The following is a 7,491-nucleotide window of genomic DNA, read 5'->3' as shown; positions in this document are numbered from 1 at the left end:
AGCTATATAGAACAGTTTATGTAAAAGACAGAATAAAACAACAATGCCATGAATGCTACGCCCACAAAGGAATGAAGAACTCTGGTGGTATCTTGAATATAATATTGGTTGCACCTCAACGAAAATCAACTCTCTCGCAAGCTAATGGTAGAATTAGGTTTGCCATTTATTTGCTCCATTAAAGTCTAAGCAATCATTGGAGTTTGCAACAATGGAGGCCCAGTTTACAAATCTGGGTCTACATCAAATGATTAAGGCTTATCATGTTGATGCTAATCCCAGAATTAATTCTTTAAAACATATCTTAAATGTCCTTATCATGATTGGGGAAAAAACAAGAATTTACTAAGTCTGATGGTGACCCAAATGTCTCATAGCAATCCTCTCATTTACTTTGTCAGAGGTCTCCCCGCAAAAATTTTAGAAAACAGGAAGTTGGGAAAATAATACAGAATAGAAATGGCATGAACCCCAACAAGATATTCCACCACAACCTCTAGCTTAACTTTTACACTGTTGATGAACACCTTTTCACACACAATGTATTTTGCATAACATATTTTATCATATCCCTTCTACACTGTGTGCAATACTTTATTCAAATTGACTTTTTAGATGACCAGTCCTTACTGTCAAATATGGAGCACTCCCAGAGTCACATTAACACTCAACAGTATTTTGTCAGCACATGGAGGTCTTAGGAGTATTGCTGTCCAACATATTATTTGTATTTTTATATCATGCAACTATGTCTCCAGTTAACATCAGCAGCTGATATAAGATACTGCCTGGCCCATCATGTCATCATGGTACATGCAGTTCATGACTAATATCTACCAAATCTGAGATATCATTTGTGGAACACTAGCAACACCTTGCGGACTTTCTAAGTTACATGCAGATCAATATATTTTCCTCTCCACACCCTTTGGTCTGTATATCTTCCCATGACTCTCCATCAAAAGGCAGATGAAAGCCCCAGACTGTGTGGTATCACTTGGACTCAACCACTACATGAAACATATATTCTCAATAGATACTTTCATGTGATGACAGGACAATCTTGTGCTCACCGATTCTTGTTCCAACACTTAGTATTAAGTCCTGAGGGTTAAACACTGCAGCAACTTTAGCGCCAAGATGCCCAAGGGCCGTCGTTCGCGCTTTACAAATGTTTTTATAAATAAATAAATAAATATAGTAATCTAAAATATGTGTTCCATGTTTAGACCTTCAACAGAATTGAGTCAAGTGTGCACTATCCTATATCTAATAACAAAGTAGTGACATATTAATCACAATATTTCCATATCAAAAGATGATGTTGAACACATATATATCTCTAACTTTTCTTTCATGAAACAGGAGAGTCAAGTCAATGTTCATTTTGAATCCGTTATTCCGTTTATTCCAGAAATTATCATCAATGGAAACAGCCGACACGTGTTTCGTCAGTACAAGATAGTACCACGACTTTCTCAAGGCTGTAAACATAAAACATATAATAACACAAATAAATATATGGCACAGTTGTGTATGGTAAACATAAATGGTAATGCCATCCTATAAGTAACAAATCCACAATGCAAATATTTTAACTCAAAAAATGTTTTTTTCCTTTAACACCTGTGAGTAGAGTCAACAGTTAAAAATAGAAAAGATGAGAAAAGAAGGAAAAAACGATGCAAACCCTTAGAGAAAGTGAACAAGCACCTCTACCAAGTATCGTGTAGTAGATGTACTCCAAAAGCAAAAGGATTAGGATAAAGAATAGAAAGTGGAAAAAGAGAAAAGACTCTAAAAAATGTGAATGGAAAAATCTCACCCCAGAAGAGAAAGAGTCTATGAAAATAGTAGAAAGCAACATGGTGCCCCTGTGTCAAGAGTAAAGATAGAAAAATAATCATGGTATTTAGGATCTAGCTAAATGAACAGGTTGAGACGTATAGCAGGTGTGATGATGATAATACGGTAAAAAACGTCTCAATCCTGGAAGGTATAAAAAACAAACATGGGATTAGAAAATAGTGGGGGACTGAACATCAATAACCTAAAGTGAAAAACTGAGCAAGTGATAAAAAGACAAATAACAGTAATCAATACTAAAGAATGCTGCCAGTGAAGGATAACTGTAAGTCCAACAAGTGGACAAAGGACATAGACATAACCAAGGGAAATATCAGTCAAGTGAGGCTCACTCACTTGCTAGATTGTGTATAGTGACCGATATAAAGCACATTGCCAAAAAAGAGAGCAAAAAAGGATGACAGCTCACCAAAAAAACGTCAATCGGGCGCTGGACACATGTAGCCGTGATTGGATAAAAGGCTTTCAGTAATGCATGGAATGGTAAAAAATATCAGCTGGTGTCCAACACTGGCTGGAAGAGCGTAACAGCGGTACAAAAGGGGGTGGTGATGGCCGGAGCATCTGAATCAATCAAACACTGACACCCAGTCAAAAGATCTGGGTTTAATCCATCACTGTTCTTTAGCCCACTCTGCCACCCCAGTTCAGACATGGCTATATGCAAATCAGTCTGACCCTGTGCCTCATGGGAACAGTCCAGCCCGAACTGCCAAGCCATGTCTTCCCTGGACCGGAAACAAGCTTCCGAGGACTGGTTTCTGGCATTCCAGCCATCTTCAGCCCGGCTTTCTTGAATCCAGTGGCAATGTGAGCAAGGGACTCACGTCTGAGCATACCCTGCCACACTTATGGTGGCCAAAAGCTTCACAAAAGGGGGTGGTGATGGACGGAGCACCTGAATCAATCAAACACTCACACCCAGTCAAAAGATCTGGGTTTAATCCTTCACCGTTCTTTAACCCACTCTGCCACCCCAGTTCAGACATGGCTATATGCAAATCAGTCTGACCCTGTGCCTCATGGGAACAGTCCAGCCCGAACTGCCAAGCCATGTCTTCCCTGGACCGGAAACAAGCTTCCGAGGACCGGTTTCTGGCATTCCAGCCGTCTTCAGCCCGGCTTGCTTGAATCCAGTGGCAAAGTGAGCAAGGGACTCACGTCTGAGCATACCCTGCCACACTTATGGCGGCCAAAGGCGGTAAAAAAGGGGGTGGTGATGGACGGAGCATCTGAATCAATCAAACACTCACACCCAGTCAAAAGATCTGGGTTTAATCCATCACCGTTCTTTAGCCCACTCTGCCACCCCAGTTCAGACATGGCTATATGCAAATCAGTCTGACCCTGTGCCTCATGGGAACAGTCCAGCCCGAACTGCCAAGCCATGTCTTCCCTGGACCGGAAACAAGCTTCCGAGGACCGGTTTCTGGCATTCCAGCCGTCTTCAGCCCGGCTTGCTTGAATCCAGTGGCAAAGTGAGCAAGGGACTCACGTCTGAGCATACCCTGCCACACTTATGGCGGCCAAAAGCGGTACAAAAGGGGGTGGTGATGGACGGAGCATCTGAATCAATCAAACACTCACACCCAGTCAAAAGATCTGGGTTTAATCCATCACCGTTCTTTAGCCCACTCTGCCACCCCAGTTCAGACATGGCTATATGCAAATCAGTCTGACCCTGTGCCTCATGGGAACAGTCCAACCCGAACTGCCAAGCCATGTCTTCCCTGGACCGGAAACAAGCTTCCGAGGACCGGTTTCTGGCATTCCAGCCGTCTTCAGCCCGGCTTGCTTGAATCCAGTGGCAAAGTGAGCAAGGGACTCACGTCTGAGCATACCCTGCCACATTTATGGCGGCCAAAAGCTGTACAAAATGGGGTGGTGATGGACGGAGCATCTGAATCAATCAAACACTCACACCCAGTCAAAAGATCTGGGTTTAATCAATCACCGTTCTTTAGCCCACTCTGCCACCCCAGTTCAGACATGGCTATATGCAAATCAGTCTGACCCTGTGCCTCATGGGAACAGTTCAGCCCGAACTGCCAAGCCATATCTTCCCTGGACCGGAAACAAGCTTCCGAGGACCGGTTTCTGGCATTCCAGCCGTCTTCAGTCCGGCTTGCTTGAATCCAGTGGCAAAGTGAGCAAGGGACTCATGTCTGAGCATACCCTGCCACACTTATGGCGGCCAAAAGCGGTACAAAAGGGGGTGGTGATGGACGGAGCATCTGAATCAATGAAACACTCACATCCAGTCAAAAGATCTGGGTTTAATCCATCACCGTTCTTTAGCCCACTCTGCCACCCCAGTTCAGACATGGCTATATGCAAATCAGTCTGACCCTGTGCCGCATGGGAACAGTCCAGCCCGAACTGCCAAGTCATGTCTTCCCTGGACCGGAAACAAGCTTCTGAGGACCGGTTTCTGGCATTCCAGACATCTTCAGCCCGGCTTGCTTGAATCCAGTGGCAAAGTGAGCAAGGGACTCACGTCTGAGCATACCCTGCCACACTTATGGCGGCCAAAAGCGGTACAAAAGGGGGTGGTGATGGACGGAGCATCTGAATCAATCAAACACTCACACCCAGTCAAAAGATCTGGGTTTAATCCATCACCGTTCTTTAGCCTACTCTGCCACCCCAGTTCAGACATGGCTATATGCAAATCAGTCTGACCCTGTGCCTCATGGGAACAGTTCAGCCCAAACTGCGAAGCCATATCTTCCCTGGACTGGAAACAAGCTTCCGAGGACCGGTTTCTGGCATTCCAGCCGTCTTCCACCCGGCTTGCTTGAATCCAGTGGCAAAGTGAGCAAGGGACTCACGTCTGAGCATACCCTGCCACACTTATGGCGGCCAAAAGCGGTACAAAAGGGGGTGGTGATGGACGGAGCATCTGAATCAATCAAAAACGCACACCCAGTCAAAAGATCTGGGTTTAATCCATCACCGTTCTTTAGCCCACTCCGCCACCCCAGTTCAGACATGGCTATATGCAAATCAGTCTGACCCTGTGCCTCATGGGAACAGTCCAGCCCGAACTGCCAAGCCATGTCTTCCCTGGACCGGAAACGAGCTTCCGAGGACCGGTTTCTCGCATTCCAGTCGTCTTCAGCCCGGCTTGCTTGAATCCAGTGGCAAAGTGAGCAAGGGACTCACGTCTGAGCATACCCTACCACACTTATGGCGGCCAAAAGCGGTACAAAAGGGGGTGGTGATGGAAGGAGCATCTGAATCAATCAAACACTCACACCCGTCAAAAATCTGGGTTTAATCCATCACCGTTCTTTAGCCCACTCTGCCACCCCAGTTCAGACATGGCTATATGCAAATCAGTCTGACCCTGTGCCTCATGGGAACAGTCCAGCCCGAACTGCCAAGCCATGTCTTCCCTGGACCGGAAACAAGCTTCCGAGGACCGGTTTCTGGCATTCCAGCCGACTTCAGCCCGGCTTGCTTGAATCCAGTGGCAAAGTGAGCAAGGGACTCACGTCTGAGCATACCCTGCCACTGCCCTGGAAGAGCGTAACATCCACTGGTAGAATTATTTGATGTCGTACTAAAAAGTAAGATAGTGATACAAGTGTTAAAAATATATCTCAGCTTGATGAGATTACTAATGTCCCAATGGCCAGATAAATCTACAGCGACCTAAACAACATGAGAAAAAGTGAGCTTCACATTGTATTAAAATGGTCTTACCCTCTAACGGACAATCTAAAAAGGATGTAATGAACATTATGTCACAGAGAATGACAGCTACGTAATGAGAAACAGATAACAATCTAAAATAACATGAATTTTTTAAATTATTTTTTATATTTTTTATTTATTATTTTATTCCCATAGGTTTGGCAGTCATAAGGGAAATCCCCACAAAGAGATATTATAGAAAATATATCGGATGATCTTAAACTCGCGGCATGTACATAAAACCTAACAAAAAAAAGAATGAACAAAGACCTACTGGTGAGAAAAAACAAGAGATTGTGTGACAAAATATATATTAATTCCCTATACATTATTCTACTCTTTGTATTTAGTCACCAAAGAAATGCTATAGAATCGATGCATCTATGCATTGTGTGGGGTAGAAAGAAAGTAAGAAATAGGGGCCCGGACATACTCACCAAATAGACAGAAATCGGGTGTATTGAACCTGCAACCCCTTCCCTCTTTCACACAAGCTTTTTTAATGTTATGTTATGTTAAAAAAAAAATTAATACCGCGCACATACACCAATTGGTTTCTTGGCGCTCAAAGACCAGTGGATAAGGGCACAAGGGGGTGGGTGCAGCTAGCCATGGGCAAGGCGGAACAGATGTGTTTTCAGGGATTTGCGAAAGGAGGAATAATCGGAGCTGAGCCGGATGGAGAGAGGGAGGGAATTCCAAGTGAACGGGGCAAGAAAGGAGAAACAGGCACCACCGTGCTTCTTGCGTTTAAACCTAGGAGTGATCAAAAGATTGTAAGCAGAAGATCTGAGGTGTCGAGAAGGAACATAGGGGTGCAAGCGGAGGGAGATAAAGACAGGAGCAGAAGCAAAAAGAGATTTGAAAATGGTACATCCCAGTTTAAAGATGCAACGTTGCGCAACAGGGAGCCAGTGTAGGGTTTTCAACAGCGGGGTGACATGTTGGTGTCTGGGCTGCTGATAAATTAATCTGGCTGCCTGGTTTTGCACCAATTGGAGGCGTTGGAGATGGTATGCCGGGATCCCCACGTATAGACAGTTGGCATAGTCTAAACGTGAGGTGACCAGGGCCAAGATAACAAGGGTGAGAGCCTCTGGTGATAGGAACCTTCGGATCTTCCCGATTCTGCGGAGATGGTAAAAGCAGGCCGAGGTAACAGCGTTGATGTGCGGCCGCATCGAAAGGTCGCTAGAGATGGTAACACCCATGCTCTTCACGGAGTTAACTTGGCAGGGAGGGGGACCAAGGGCAGGGGGCCAGAAATTGGAAGTCCAAGGATGAGGGTGCCCGCCAATCAGGACCAGCTCTGTCTTGCTCGGATTGAGCTTCAGCTGGCTGAAGTTCATCCACTCATAGATGTTAAGCATTGTGGTTTGAAAATTAGAGCAAGAAAGAGGAGAGGGGTCGATAGGAAAGATAAGTTGCAGATCATCTGCATAGTTAAAAGTGGTAACAGAAGAATGACGAAGAGAGACAAGGAGGGGCTGCATATAAAGATTAAACAAGAGAGGGGACAAGGCGGAACCCTGGGGAACACCACAGAAAAGTGAAATACGAGGAGCAGAAAAGGAAGACAGATGTACCGATTGGGAGCGTAGTTGGAGAAAGGATACAATCCAAGACAGGGCCATACCCTTTTAACTAAAGAACTAACTCAAAATTGAAACTTTTAGGGTGCGCACTCATTTCTCATTGGTCCATTAGAGGGGTGGTGATGATCACCTCATGTTCTCCTTGTCCAAACCAGTTTATAATTTCCAAAGTCATTTTCCAAACACTTTCCCAGGACCAAATCATCAACGTTGCAATTGTCATTCCATCCTTGTATCTTTCATTCATAATAAGGTTACAGCATTCAAGTTTCCCAGGCTTTTAAATACAAGCATCCTTTGGCAAAACTCCCAGGCATAGGGCAAGTCGACC

Source organism: Lissotriton helveticus, chromosome 4_1 (genome assembly GCF_964261635.1).
Source record: "Lissotriton helveticus chromosome 4_1, aLisHel1.1, whole genome shotgun sequence".
Classification (NCBI taxonomy): domain Eukaryota; kingdom Metazoa; phylum Chordata; class Amphibia; order Caudata; family Salamandridae; genus Lissotriton; species Lissotriton helveticus.
The sequence above is the reverse complement of the archived record's forward strand: the minus strand, read 5'-3'. Positions refer to the sequence as shown.